General features: G+C 40.4%; 1 protein-coding gene across 3 annotated transcripts in view; it reads left to right on the top strand.

Moving 5' to 3' along the window:
• IQCM (IQ motif containing M) overlaps positions 1-14587 on the top strand; it is an 80608-nt gene that overhangs the window by 47760 nt on the left and 18261 nt on the right. The gene's annotated exons all lie outside the window — the stretch shown is intronic.

Here is a 14587-nt window from a genome sequence, read left to right as displayed (position 1 = left end):
TGCATTATCAAAATCTGATCACGCTCTAATAAGGGTATAAAGGTGCACAGCATCTTCAACAGCAGATCTTGTGAATCAACTTTATGTATTTATTTATTTAAAACATTTTTATTCTGACCTTCATAAAATCATTCCAGGGTGTCTTACAACAGAAAAATAACGATGCAATAAATGTAATCCATTACAAGTCAACAAATATAGCAAAAATAGCAACAGCTGACCAATTCTTAATAATTGTCAATAGTGCAGTCAATTGCTACAGAGCAGTCTTGCTAGTCCTGTGCTAGGCACGTTGCAATGCTCCTTGTATTTCCCAAACACCTGTCAGCCTGCTGGCATTGAAGCTCTTAGAAGGTGCTGCACGAGGGACTTTGACAGGGGGTTGGGACAACCCACCAGTCAGTTATCTGCCAGGAGATTGGCAGGTGGGTTGTCCTGTCCACCTGTTAAAATTGGCCCAAAGGGGTGGGGACAGGTGGGGTGGGGACCTGGCCTGCTTAGCCAAAAAGGTCTGATCTAAATGGAAGGTGCTGCCTTTTTGAGACTATACCAATGGCCCTAAGGATAGGACATAATCTTAATCTAATCTGCTGCAGCTCCACACTGCACTCCTGTGCAAGTCTCAAACACTATTCAAGACTTTTGGGCAGTTTACACTAATGCTCAGTTATGACTGATGCAGATGGGCAGAGCCTCATGGTCACACTCCTGACACCAGTGTGGCATCATCTCACCTAAATGGGACAGGGCAGCAGTGAGATTAGGGCTGTACAAATGTACTAGTGAGTGCACCAGGTTGGCTCTGTGTAGCCCCAACCTCACCACAACTGTGCTCAGCCCCATTCTCATCCAGGTAGATTGAAGGTTTCTCCCCAGTGTCAGGAGGGCAACTCTGTGGCTCTGCTCCACCACACCAACCACTGCTGCTAATTCCAGCGTATGGTGTACAAGTTGAACACGCATTTGTGAACACTCATTCATAGTGGTTCATGACTAAATAATCTATGAAAATGAAAGAAGTGGTGAAAGTCTTAAGGTATTTTTTTAAATGTATCCACTCTTTCATCCCTGCTAATAGTTTGCAATATTATCTGTCAATTTTATACAAATAACAGTTTGGATACAATGGCTCCAGTTGAACATTTAAGCTTAGTTCTTGGGGAATAAGCCCTATTGAATATACCAGGGCTTAATTCTGAATAAGTGGGCTGTTAATTTAACATGTTCTTTCAGCCATATAGCATAATTAGCAATATCTAAATCAATGGGTGTACTCTGACTTGGTTGGATATCGCTCATTGTCTAGTGGGTTGGGGTTTTTTGTGAGTTTAAAAAAGTGTATTCATTCTGAAAGACAATTACATGTAAAAAATATATTACCTTGCTTAGTTGAAAAATGATTTCAAAACTCCCATGGACTATGTTATATTTACATGAACTTGCAAGCTAATCAAATAGGTCATTTTATTCATTGTTACTCAGAAAACCCCAAAGCAAAAGCAAGCTTGAAAGTCTTTAAAAGATATTCAAATCCTCGACAGTTGGAGCACTTCTGTTACAGTATAGCCAAAGCAATGAGTCAGAAATTCTTTGAAAGAGGGTTAAGAGCTAAAACAGCTGGATTGCTGAATGGATGGCAGGAGGCAAAGGTTGAGGCAGCTTGAATCTTATTTTCCACTGTGATTTTGTACTGGTAGGAAGTCTACTAGACGGGGGAGGAAATAATATGCTGCAAAATGCCGAAACTGCCCTGTGGCATCTTCTGTACAAATATATACATTTAGTTTCTTCCATGCTCACAAAGAAAAAGTCAAGCCACTGCTGAGTTTGTATGGCGTAATGCATGCTATTCCTTCTAAAGCTACATTAAAGATTGCATTCTATTTCAAGGAAGTGTTTACAGTTAAATATTGGTAGAGATAATGAGTGTTATCTGACACTTAACTCCTCAGAGATCCCTGCACTCCTCTGTAGCCAAGGGCACCTGAAAATAATAATGTCACTCAAGGACAGTTAGGGGAGGCCAGCTGGAAGGCGATGGAGATAGAAAAACATGTGTCAAGGATATGGACATGCCTTCACTAAAGTACAATGGGGTCCACAAATGCCTTTGCTCATATCATTCCTTTTACTTGAAATGGAAGGCCATTCCTTGTTCACTGACAAGTAGAAGGCTGGAAAGAGGTATATAAATAAACAGCAGTATTAGTAGTAAAAAAAAATTGAGGAGGAGAAGGAATTAGGAACCAGTCTCCTAAAGACTTAAGAGAGACTTAACTGTATCCTTCCCACCACTTCTGACATTAAGGAGACACATCTTGTTTCTTTCTTTATGCAGACACTCAACTAATTATGGTCAAGAATTATATAGTGAAAGCCTGTTTCTAAACTAGATAACAAGGTGTATTCTAGCTGTGATAACTTGCAACATGATTTTATATCTAGGAAGTCTGCTTGTTAGTAGAAACAGTTATCAGGGTTTGTAAAAAGAGTTTTATTGCAATCATGCACAAAATACAAACAACAAGACAAAAATTAGTAAAATAAAGGGCCTTACATCACTTTCTTTGCTATCCATGAGGTGAGAAAACATGAGGGTACACCGGCAAATGAAAGCTTTTAAGACAGCCATATATCCCATATTAGTGGTGACAAAGAGTCTATGAGATGAATAGTACCAGCATGAGAAATGAAACCCCACCATACCACATAGGTTTTTCTACCACAAATATACTTGTAGGCCTTGAAGAATCTTCCATGGTTGTGCTATAGACATCCTAGCTGCCACCAATTGCCATGTGATATGTTTTTTGGAATTTAGTTGTTGAGTATGTTTCTCCCATATATTCAGGGACCAGATTTTTTTTCAATGAATCCAGAGACCCTATACATACATACATATATACATACTACATTTTCGGGACGTTGATGCTGCAGCAATGGTGGTGGCAGAGGACCGGCTGCCGCCTTGACCTCAACCGCCACGCTTCCCCTTCCTCTGAGGCTTCTATCTCCTTTCTCCATGAACCTGGGCAGCCCGAGTTGTTGGTTCTTCGGTGGTGGTGGTGGGGAAGCAGTGTGCGGTGGGTTAGGAATGGAAGGTGGAGAAGGAGGGCCGAGAGCGGAAGCGGCAGCAAGGCTCGGGCAGCGCGATGCCTCCCTTCGCATCGGAGCAGCCCCAATCCCATTCCTACTTGCGTGCAAGCAGGAGGGGGTGAGAATCCCTCAACTGAGAGATCCCTGACTCCTTCTTGCACGCAAGCTCTGATAGGCAGCATGAAGCCTCCCTTCACAGCTTAGTTGCTGGCGTCAGGGAAGGTGGAGGCAGCCTGGAAGCTGCATCTTAGAGCCCACCTGTACCACCATCATATGGGGACTTCTGAGTAGCTCCTGAAGCCAGCCAAAGACAACTACTCCAGGCTGCTGAGACTGCCACTGCTGTGTTTCCCAGGGACATTAGATGAAATCTGGGGACATTTCGGGGATAGAATTTGTTCGGGGACTTATTCACAAATCCGGGGATTGTCCCCGGGAAACAGCGACGTCTGGTAACCCTATCCTAAAGATATTCTCTCCCTGGGAGAGCATTTGACAAGCAGGGAGTCACCACAGAAAAGAACTTCTTGTGTTGCTGCCCTTCATAAAGAAGGGCACCAAATGATGACTGGAGGTCCAGGTCAGTTCATATGGAATCATAATGGTGCTGCCTTAGATATTACAAAGGGCAACTGTGTCAATATGTGATGCCACCTGTGAATATTCTGTTATACATTCAAACATAGATTTATATGGCTTAGAATACTACAGTACATGTTATTCCATTTACTGTCCAGTATGGTAATACTGAAATATGTTTTCCAGAGTTTTAAGACCTGTGAGGTATCTGGTTGATAAATTCAGTAATTCCCTCTATGCAGCAGAAACTTATCCCTTTCCCGAGGCAACCTCATTTTACAACATTAATTCAAATTTAGTGAGATCCCTCTTGGCATGTGCCCTCAAGTATTGATTCACCAATATGTTTGTGAGGTTCCAGTCATCTACTTATTTTCTATAACTTTAATTCTATGGGCAATTATTTGCTTACTTACACAGCCTCAGTCACAGCAGACAATACAATGCTTCCATTCTTTTATTCCTGAAACAATTGATAAATTAGTAAATTTGAATGGTTGACTTTCAATCTGGTGTAATTTTTGATACATTTTTTAAAAAATGAAATTTGGTACCCACTAATATAGACCCCTACTCTTGGCCTCCAGCTCTCCAGTACCTAAAACCAAAAAATCAACTTTATTTTTAAAAATGAAGTTTTTATTGGTTTTTCTATTGGGAAAAATAACCTAGAAGCTATTTTACCTGCTAATCTTCTGGTTTGGTGAATAGGTAAATGAAGGCATGAATAATTAAACTAGTCTCCTACAAGTCCATTTTATGGGTAGGGATAAAAAATTCCCTTTCCATTCAGTACCCTACTGGTGGGTAATTAACATTTCTGTTAAGTTCTAATTATAGTCCTTGTATCTCAGCCATTATGCTAATAGTGTTATTCAGTAGTATGTGAGATTGCATTCATTATCACTGGTGAGTTAAACCTTTATTAAAGAAGAACTCCCTAAGGCCCCATTCTGGAGTTAAGTAATTATTCATTTGGTTTTATCCTTGCAATTAGCTTATATACTGTAGAGCTCATTATTGAGCTTCTATACCTCCCTGAACAAGATTAACCCACCATGGTAAATAAATGCCTAACAGCTCCAAAAGTGCTGCTTTTGAAGTATTTTATTATGTAATGAAATAAGGAATTTCAATGCATTGGTGCAACATCCTACTTCCCCACACAGTCAAAGTGAAGGAAATTACAGTTCTGTGGGACATTTTCGACTCAAGTTAAGCTGCAGAAAAAATAGATCAGATCACAGCCATGGTGAATCCAACTGTTAAGATGATTGAGCTCTGCTTTCCGTCAGTGGCTCCTTATATTCCATTAGGTGGGTGGAGGTGTGGGCTAGGAAAATGAAGCAGAAGTAACCCAGAACAGTCTATATTCTTGTTTAAAAGATTTCTTTGTTTTATGGACCATCCCATCATGGTCTTCTCCTTGTTGCAATTTAACAATACAAAAATACTGTTTCAAAATGGAAGTCTGTTAATGGTTCCTACAGAATCATTACAGAAATTATGGCATTTAGTTGGATGATGAAACTAACAAATTTTGTGTGCTGTAGACGAAACCCACCAGCAAAAGAAAATATTTATGTAATGTGGTTTCTGACAGTATTGGATATCAGCGTAATGCTAATGTCATGATTATTATATCACAGAACCCATAATTTGTAGACATATAAATCCTATTTAATGGAGCTTACTCCCAGGTAAGTAGAGGTTCACAGTCCTAAAGTCTCAGCTTCCTGGTAATTTTCTTCTATGCTTTTTTAAGAACACAAATGCTTTTATTCATTGCTTTTCTTCTGGGGGTACGCATACCCTTAAACATTTTGCGAATCTAAGTTTGGCCTCATTGAGGGGCAGTATTTCAATATTAGGAAAATGAGAGTACCCCTAAACTTTTTTTATATAGAAAAAGAAGCCGTGCTTTTATTAGTGGGGGGAAATCCAAGCTTATAAATTCTTTGGAATCCCAGTACCAAATTGTTCAGGGAATGATTACCATGCACATTTCTGTTTTCCAACAATTTGCTTCAGAAAGCTTCTTCAGTCTTTCCTCAAGCAACATCTTCAGAGTTCATGTAGCTCCATTGCATTCTCCTTTTCTTTCGTGAAATCTTAAATGAAAGTAGTCCTCTTTCTCGATAAGCATTATAGAAGTAGTAGTAGTAAAGGAACTGATGATTCACAGGTTATCCTGTGGAGTTTGTTTCAGGTTTTTTGTAGCTTAGCATGACCACAACACATGGTGACAAATATAGTTAGAGAGAACACTGTACTGAAAAGGCGATTTTCAACACTTTCATAAAACTAGAGCTATTGTAGACTTGGATACTTAGCCATCCATATTTCATAACCATTTTTTTTCAACCCTTAGGGATTCAAAATTTTTCGTTCCCATGGTAATCTTGGATTCTGAAAATACTCATACTTTCCATAAATGGATGGTAAAATAGTTTAAATAAATAAATGACCAGCTGTCTGGTAGTTAGGCATATATTTGATTTCCATAAGACATAGAAACCTACTGTGTCTGCCAATCAGAGGAAATGAAAGTAAATCAGTCATCAAAGGTATAATATGTTAAACATTTGCATGGTCATGACCTCTCTGTCATTAGCTGATCCTTTTCTTTTTATCATCTTTACTTTCTGCTGCTGTTCCCCAGTTAACTATAGTACTGCTTCAGGTGTTGGTCTGACACAGTTGAAATATATATAAAAATAAAAAATTGTCCAAAAATTTAGAGACCAACTAAGTTTGTTCTTGGTATAAGCTTTCGTGTGCATGCACACTTCTTCAGATACCAGGCATGCACACGAAAGCTTATACCAAGAACAAACTTAGTTGGTCTCTAAAGTGCTACTGGACAATTTTTTATTTTTATATACAGTGGTACCTCAGGTTACATACGCTTCAGGTTACAGACTCCGCTAACCCAGAAATAGTGCTTCAGGATGAGAACAGAAATCGTGCTCCAGCGGCGCGGCAGCAGCAGGAGGCCCCATTAGCTAAAGTGGTGCTTCAGTAACATACTATCTGTGTGCAGTCCCATAGTAGCTATACAGAGCCTGAAGAGGATGTCAGTGGGGGCCGAGGAAGCCCCAAAGAGGCCAGAGGCACAGCAGGCCTTTGTTTAAAATCCCAGTGGTTTAAATACATTTCTTTATTATAGGGAGGTCTTTGGCCCTTCCATACATACCTTTGGTAGTACAGTACTATAGTTGCTGTCTTTCTTCCCCTGGATTTTTCTAGATGCTTCCACATGGCGTCGTTTTCACTCCAACACTATTATGGAATATTACAGTCATAATTCAAAGTGCTGTTTTCTGTCACAGAAATTCTGACATTTGTGAAATATATGGACTGGTTCAGCAACATGTTCATTGTTTTGCACAATTTACTGCTTTTATGTGTGGCAGGTAGAGTGAGTGGTGCGTATGCTGAGTGACAGCCACTTTGAGCCATTCTGTTGTCTTTTTTGACAGGTGGCCTGTCACTGTGGTCTCTAACATGACAGATGGTTCAGACCAACACAGTTACCTCAAGTAGTTCTTTAGGTACAAGGCGAGAACGTTCCTCTGTAACCCGGCCTTTGGCTGATTAGCATTCTATAGCCTTTTAAATGTGTTTGTGGGGTGTGTGTGAGAGTTTTTGTTTTATTTTTGTTTTCATTTTATTATGTATTTTGTGTTCTCACTTTGTATTTTTAGGTTGTGAACCACCCTGTGATCTTTGGATGAAGGACATTAAAATGAATGAATAAATGAATGTTCCTGCTATCTATTCTCCTAATCTCCCTCAGGGTCCACTTTCCAGAATACCAGATATTATATGGCCTGCCCCCATTCCCCCCCCCCCCAAGGGGTTGTGAGTGACCTGTACACATACTCATAACTCCAGCATTTACTGGTTAGTGGAATGTAGGAATGGAAGGGGTGTGAATAAAGGCACAGAACATTTTTCAATCTGAAAAAATCTCACCATTGGCATGGATGGAAGAAAGCACAGACAGCCTCCAGAAAACAGCATTGTGATTGGTTGTGTGGCTAGTCTGCCACAATTTTCCTTCATAGGAAAGCAATTTTGTTTCATAGGAAAGCTATAGCACTATAATTGCTGCTCATGGGTAGGTCCTAATTCAAAGACTGAGATGCACGAAGCTTTGTGATCTTTATGCAGAACTGCAGCATCTATTTGACATTTATCTCGAATTGAAGCAATAGCCGCTTCTTCATTCATGGATTTAAGTACGGTAATTCATTCATGGATTCTCTTGTGCTTTTACCCTTCCTACGTTTTGCTCTCTCCCCTCCTCCATAAGACTCATGATCTTTTGCATAAGTGGAAGATTAACAGATGTCCTAGGCAACAGCTTTCAGAAGAATGAGAAAATCACTCTCATGTCATCCATCTTTTGCTGCAGTCCAAACAACTGAAGGGAGGGGAATACTTTGGTCATTTGATTTATTGCCAAGTTTGCAGTCATCAAACATGGGTAGCTTCTGTGTATAACAAATGATCAATGTCATTCTAAAGTAAGGAAAATAGGGACAGAACTGGCATGTTCTTTAATATTCAGTTTATTTGAACATGTAAAATTAGAACATACATAGAGGCCCAGCACTCTCAAGGTGTCTTCAGCCAACTCGCAGCATTCCCTCTCTATGTAAATGCACACATTTACACCTGCTCCTTCCTCAGCTGCAGCGTTGTCACTTGGACCAAGTTCTGTTTCCTAGCTAACAATTAGCTCCTGTCAGCTGACTATTCAGTGCTACTAACCAGCACTCAGCCAGGAGCCTTGACAGTAATGCCTTTGAACTTATTTGGTTATACATCCCATGAGACAAGGGTGAGGGGAGAACCATTGAGAATTTTTTAGAGAAATCTACAGCTGAGCTGAAATTTCCTAGAAGGCACTTTCCCCCTGACATTTTTCTTTTTTCCTCACGTACTAAAGGAAGTCATTTTTCAGAATGCTCTCTAAATACTTCCCGCCATTTTGTTGACTTAGTGTTTATTTGTCCATGTGTTATGGATTGTGCATTTATATAATAATAATAATAATAATAATAATAATAATAATAATAATAATAATAATAATTATTATTTATACCCCGCCCATCTGGCTGGGTTTTCCCAGCCACTCTAGGTGGCTTCCAACCGAATATTAAAAAATTTCCCTAAATTCCTTCAGTTGTCGTTTAAAAGTAAAATAGTTGTTTATTGCCTTGACATCTGCTGGGAGGGCGTTCCACAGGGCGGGTGCCACTACCGAGAAAGCCCTCTGCCTGGTTCCCTGTAACCTCACTTCTGGCAGCGAGGGAACCGCCAGAAGGCCCTCGGCACTGGACCTCAGTGTCTGGGCTGAACGATGGGGGTGGAGACTCTCCTTCAGGTATACAGGACCGAGGCCGTTTAGGGCTTTAAAGGTCAGTACCAATACTTTGAATTGTGCTCGGAAATGTACTGGAAGCCAATGAAGATCTTTCAGGACCAGTGTTATATGGTCTCAGCTGCCGCTCCCAGTCACCATTCTAGCTGTATTAATTGCAGTTTCCGAGTCACCTTCAAAGGTAGCCCCACGTAGAATGCATTGCAGTAGTCCAAGCAGGAGATAACTAGAGCATGCACCACTCTGGCAAGACAGTCCGCAGGCAGGTAGGGTCTCAGGCTGCATACCAGATGGAGCTGGTAAACAGCTGCCCTGGTCACAGAATTAACATTTGTGGGAGATTTTCTTGATTTGCTCTTATGTTTGCTATAACCAAACCAAATGTTTAGGTGCATATTCTTCATGTCCACAAATGACATGAAGAATTATGAGACACCATTTGCTCACAGCTCTAGAAATGACTTAGCAGTCATGATTTTGGGGAGGACAATATATTATTATGGATTATGTAATTAGGATTAGCTAATCAGTGGGATTTTAGCTAAGCAAAAATCTTTGAGTATGTCATCTTTGCTATGGTGCTTTGGATTGGGGCTCCTGTTTGCAAGAGGAATCACCACAATTTATTTTGAAAGACTTCTGACATTAACATGAATATAAATTCCTGGCTGTCATGTGGAGACAGAGTTGTCAGACTGGGCCTTTAGAAAAGCATTTTCCCCCTTCTGGTAAGCTTTAGTTCATGTGTCAACTATCTTTCATCATGATTCCTATATACCGCTTTATAGTGTAATAGATCAGGCAGTTTGTGCATTTTCATTCTGTTTTGGGCTTATTTCAGATAGATTATATTATTTATCTTCCTACCCCCACCCCAGGACTCTTAGCTGTGCTTTAGTAGTTTCAGAATTTTAGCTAGTGATTTTGGTAGTACGGCTGCGCCTAGATATTAGAACCTGGAATTAAATTCCCCTGAATTTTGTCTATTTTCTTGTGACTATCACATGACTTACTCAAGCATGGCAAGGTAATTCAGTTTTTACTCAAAACTCAAAGTTCATGTGGTTTGGAGAGAGAGTTGAAAATTGATCACTGGATTGGATTGATTATTGCATTGATTAGCTGCAATAGGAACACACACACACACACACAGGTGATTGGGAACATGGGTCGAAATAGTAATGTATTACTTCTATTAATTTCAACAGAATTTAAAACTCTCCACATGCAGGTCACCCACAGCTATCTTTACTGAATATTTTTTATTGATTTTTCAATATCGTTCCAATAACAGCCTCATTATAACAATGCCAATTTTTAAAAATAATTTTAAAAAATTGATTTTCCGATATCGCTCACCCACATCTATCTTATCCCATTACTTAGAAAATAAAAGGGCTGATCCTATGGGATAGATAACACTCTCCTTGCACTAGTACTGTATGGGAAAATATATGTTTGTGCTTGGTGTTCTGCAGAGGGGAAGCAACCATTTTTAACATTACAGAGGTGGCCCACTTACTTCCAGGGTGTTATTCCATATACTGTCCTCCAGCCGCCACATTCTCTCCTGGTTTCTCTCTGCATCTCAGAAGGTGGGCGCTCCTCACTGAAAGGAGGAAGTACCTAAGGTGGCTCCATAGCAGTCAGGCTTAATGTCATTTGGATGGCCACTCCTCTGCCAACCCACTTGGTCACTCCCTTGGGTCCAGCTCTCTGCCCTCTGGACTGCTGTCTCCCTCTCCAGGCTCAGATGCTTCTTAGGGTCCCAAGTTCACTTCTTGTACCCTGCTAGGACCCTTCCTAAGGTGGTCCAGCTGTAACTCCCCAATCTCCTACAGTTATTCCTCAGGATCTAACTACCCCCCCACCCAACGACCTCTCCATAAGACTCATGACACTTGGCACATGGTCATCAAGCCCTCCCGAGTGGGAACCAATCCCAGCAGGTCTTGCAATCAACACCAGATTTAAAAGACACCAAATGTAATCCCCACTTGCCAAGAAAAAAAATGAGAGTACATTATAAGTCTCCTATATGTGATGTCTGGTTTGGGGCGGAAGAGTGGGTTGCAGAAAATGTACTCATGGTCCAAATAAGAACACCTCCTGCCACCTAATTAGGCCTATGAGCTAGAGGTTCCTCAGGTGCTAGAGGAGCTGTTCAGTTATTCAGTTCAGCCCCAATTGCAATGCTATGAAATTACAGCAGCATCACTGACACTTCACAGAGTTTGGGAGGAGCAGCTATTGCATAACATGCTCACATATTGCTATATCATCCCTTCCCTTCTGTTACAGGATCATAAAGGGGATTATATTGTGACAGAAGATTAGGGCTTCATGAATGGCATTTCCAAATTGGAAGTTCTAACTTTTTATTTATTTTCTTAAATCACAACCCCTTGCTGACCTGCATTTGAATTTTTTTTGTTGCTAGCATTTTCACCTTTCAGCTGTTAATGCTGACCTTCTGAGTCTTCATTAATACACTTGCAGTTATTATATCCCTGCTTAAGTAGAAAACATTGTAACCAAGCAACAGATGCTCCATTAATTTAGGAATTAGGACAGTCTATTTTGGCTCCCCTTTTCTTGGTATACGAGCACAAAATTTTTCACTTTGATGAATGAATTGCTCTGTTTATAATTTTTATTACTAATGAACAGAAGTGTTCAATAAAAATGACATGACAAAAATGCATGACATTCACTTTTTTCATGTCGAAGTAAATGAACCCTCTGTTTTAGTGATAACAAATTTTCAAAGTTTATATTTGGGAGTTCTTAAAACTAGTTTGACTACCAATTGAGACCAAAACTTTTGGTCATAAATTCAAAAACAGCTTAGTTTTGTTAAAACAGAGAAGGAATCTGAGAAGGAAAGGGTAAGTCAGAAGTTCATATTTATGAATAGAGCTGATTGCATGGCATGGCACATTTAGGGAAGATCCACACCATACATTTAAAACATATCCAACCCACATTTAATGCACATGACTTTCACCAGAGAATCATGGGAACTGGTGCTGGGAACTGTAGCTATGTGTTCCCCTAGCATCTTTGGGGAAAGTCATGAGTTTTAAAAGTGGGTTGTACGTACTTTAAATGTATGGTTTGGAACTGACTAAATTGTCTCTGGAAATTATTCCTAAGGCAATTCTGAGTAGTCATAGTGGAATGGCCGAAAATCCTTTTGGCATACGGCCACGGTCGTGTATACCTGAAGGAGCGTCTCCACCCCCATCGTTCCACTGCCGAGGGCCTTCTGGCAGTTCCCTCATTGCGAGAAGTGAGGTTACAGGGAACCAGACAGAGGGCCTTCTTGGTAGTGGCGCCTGCCCTGTGGAATGCCCTCCCTTCAGATTTGAAGGAAATAAACAGCTTTGTTGTTGTTGTTTAGTTATCTTCTCTTTAAAAGATATCTGAAGGCAGCCCTGTTTAGGGAAGTTTTTAATACTTGATGCTGTATTGTTTTTAACACTTGACTGGAAGCCACCCAGAGTGGCTGGGGAAACTCAGCCAGATGGGCGGGGTATTAACAACAACAACAACAACAACAACAACAACAACAACAATAATTATTATTTAGGGTTGGCCCAATGTATTTTGATGCTTGAAGCAGGGGACAAAATGCTGCCCCATTCCACAGACAGACTGGAGTAGCAGTTAAATCTTACTCCATCAGTCATGATGAGACATCTGCCTAAGGACAGCAAGCTATGTTAGGGGGCACAGGGCAAGTCACATAGTTCACATAACGCTGTCCTTCAACACCTCACTGCTGTCTGCTTCTCTGTCTTATGGTACAGTGAGCACCGGATGTACAAAGCAGCAATGGGGTATTGCTGGTGTATATTTGAGTCCCCTGTAATCTGCACAATAGTAAGGGTGGTGACGCATCTTCTCAATTTTGTCATTGCATCCCACTAGTTTACATGCAATTACACCTTCCCCTCCTCTGAAAATTGTCTATGATGCAAATGTTCTGTGAGGGTCAGTGTGGCGTTTGCCCATTCTTTTGGAAATGTCTGTACAGGGGGAGAGAAAGAGTTAATAGGTAGACCAATAGAAAAGCCAGAGGCGGAGCCTACTTGTTTATAAAAAGGGCTTAGCCCGAGGTTTAAATAGTTGGTTTGTTGGGAAGAAGCAGTTGGGAAAGCAGTTGGCAGACAGATGGAAATAAAGAGGCAGTTAGTGCAGTTGGTTCTTGTGTGAGGGGAGGTAGAAGACTTAGAGACAGGATAAAATAAGACTATGAGGGTAACAGTGTTTTGAATACATTTATTTGTGTTTGCAATAAAATACAATCTTCATTGTTAACTTGAGAACCTGACTGAGACTAAGTGATTTACTGGGGAGAACCTGGCATGGTGGCAGCGGATTAGTGGTGTATGGGTCAATAGTCTGTGAGATGACCCGGGGGCTCCATACGAATGCCACAGTTGGGAACATCCTATTCCATGAAAAATCACAGTTACAGAATGTCCTGCCTCAGTTTACCTCGCTATCTGCTGCTGACACTTAGCCATGATTTCTGGCTCACAGATGGGGCTGGAGGTGAGCAGGAAGATGGGAAAAGCACCAGGGTCGGTAGACTAGAGAGCAGACAGGTTCTGGTGCTTAATGTAATGGGGTGCTTGTTTGGCTCATACATTGCAGAGTTAGTTGAAGCTCCTTCACCAGGAGCTATAAACAAAGATAAGAATAACAATAATTGGACAACATTGTTATCGCCTCTTGAAACTACCAAACCATATAATATGTAAAGAAAAGTGCATTGAGGAAATCTAAAAATGCAAATCAGGGAAAGAAATTGTTATACATGCTGTCAAACAATGGAAACACATGGAATGTTCATTAACAGATGGTCAAGGTTTTACTCAAAAAAAGTTTAAAACCTCAGTGCTTTTGCATTTTACAAGCCATTATCTCCACTGTGAACATGCACTCTGTCTGAAGCCCCATGCAACCAAGGAGACACCCATTAGAAGAACAAAACTGCTACTGACCATTAGTGGCAAACATACTAACCTGTGAACATGAACCTCAGAAAACCATATTATTTCAGCAAGCACCACAGCCTGTCTATTCAACTCACAAATCAGCTACAAACTTTAAATCACAGACTTTACCCCAGATCTGACCCTTAAAACATCTTCTGCTCTTTTAAATAAGCTATATTTATTTATCTATATAATTTATATTTAGCTTTTTATAAGGCCCAGGCTAATTATTTTCTTGCTTCCATAGGACAATACAGATTTTGTTGCCCTTCATCCTGTCTTCTTACTGCAATATTATTGTGGGTTTTTTTTTTAAAAAAAAACACAACTGTTGCATGTTAATTGTTGTTAGCTGCTGTTTAGAACTTGCTGTGTCTGCTCTGAGCAGTTTTTGAACTGCAAAAAGTAGTGTAAACAAAATCTCCTCTGCCTGAGATGCAAGTTTAGTGCCATCAATGCTGGAATTTGAGGATGTGATTTTGGGTGTAAGTGATGCCTCTGTCACCATCATCCC

The sequence above is a fragment of the Podarcis melisellensis genome (genome assembly GCF_964234715.1).
Source record: "Podarcis melisellensis genome assembly, chromosome: 9".
In the NCBI taxonomy this organism is placed as follows: Eukaryota; Metazoa; Chordata; class Lepidosauria; order Squamata; family Lacertidae; genus Podarcis; species Podarcis melisellensis.
Note: the sequence above shows the minus strand (reverse complement) of the source record. Positions and strands in the feature narration are given on the sequence as shown.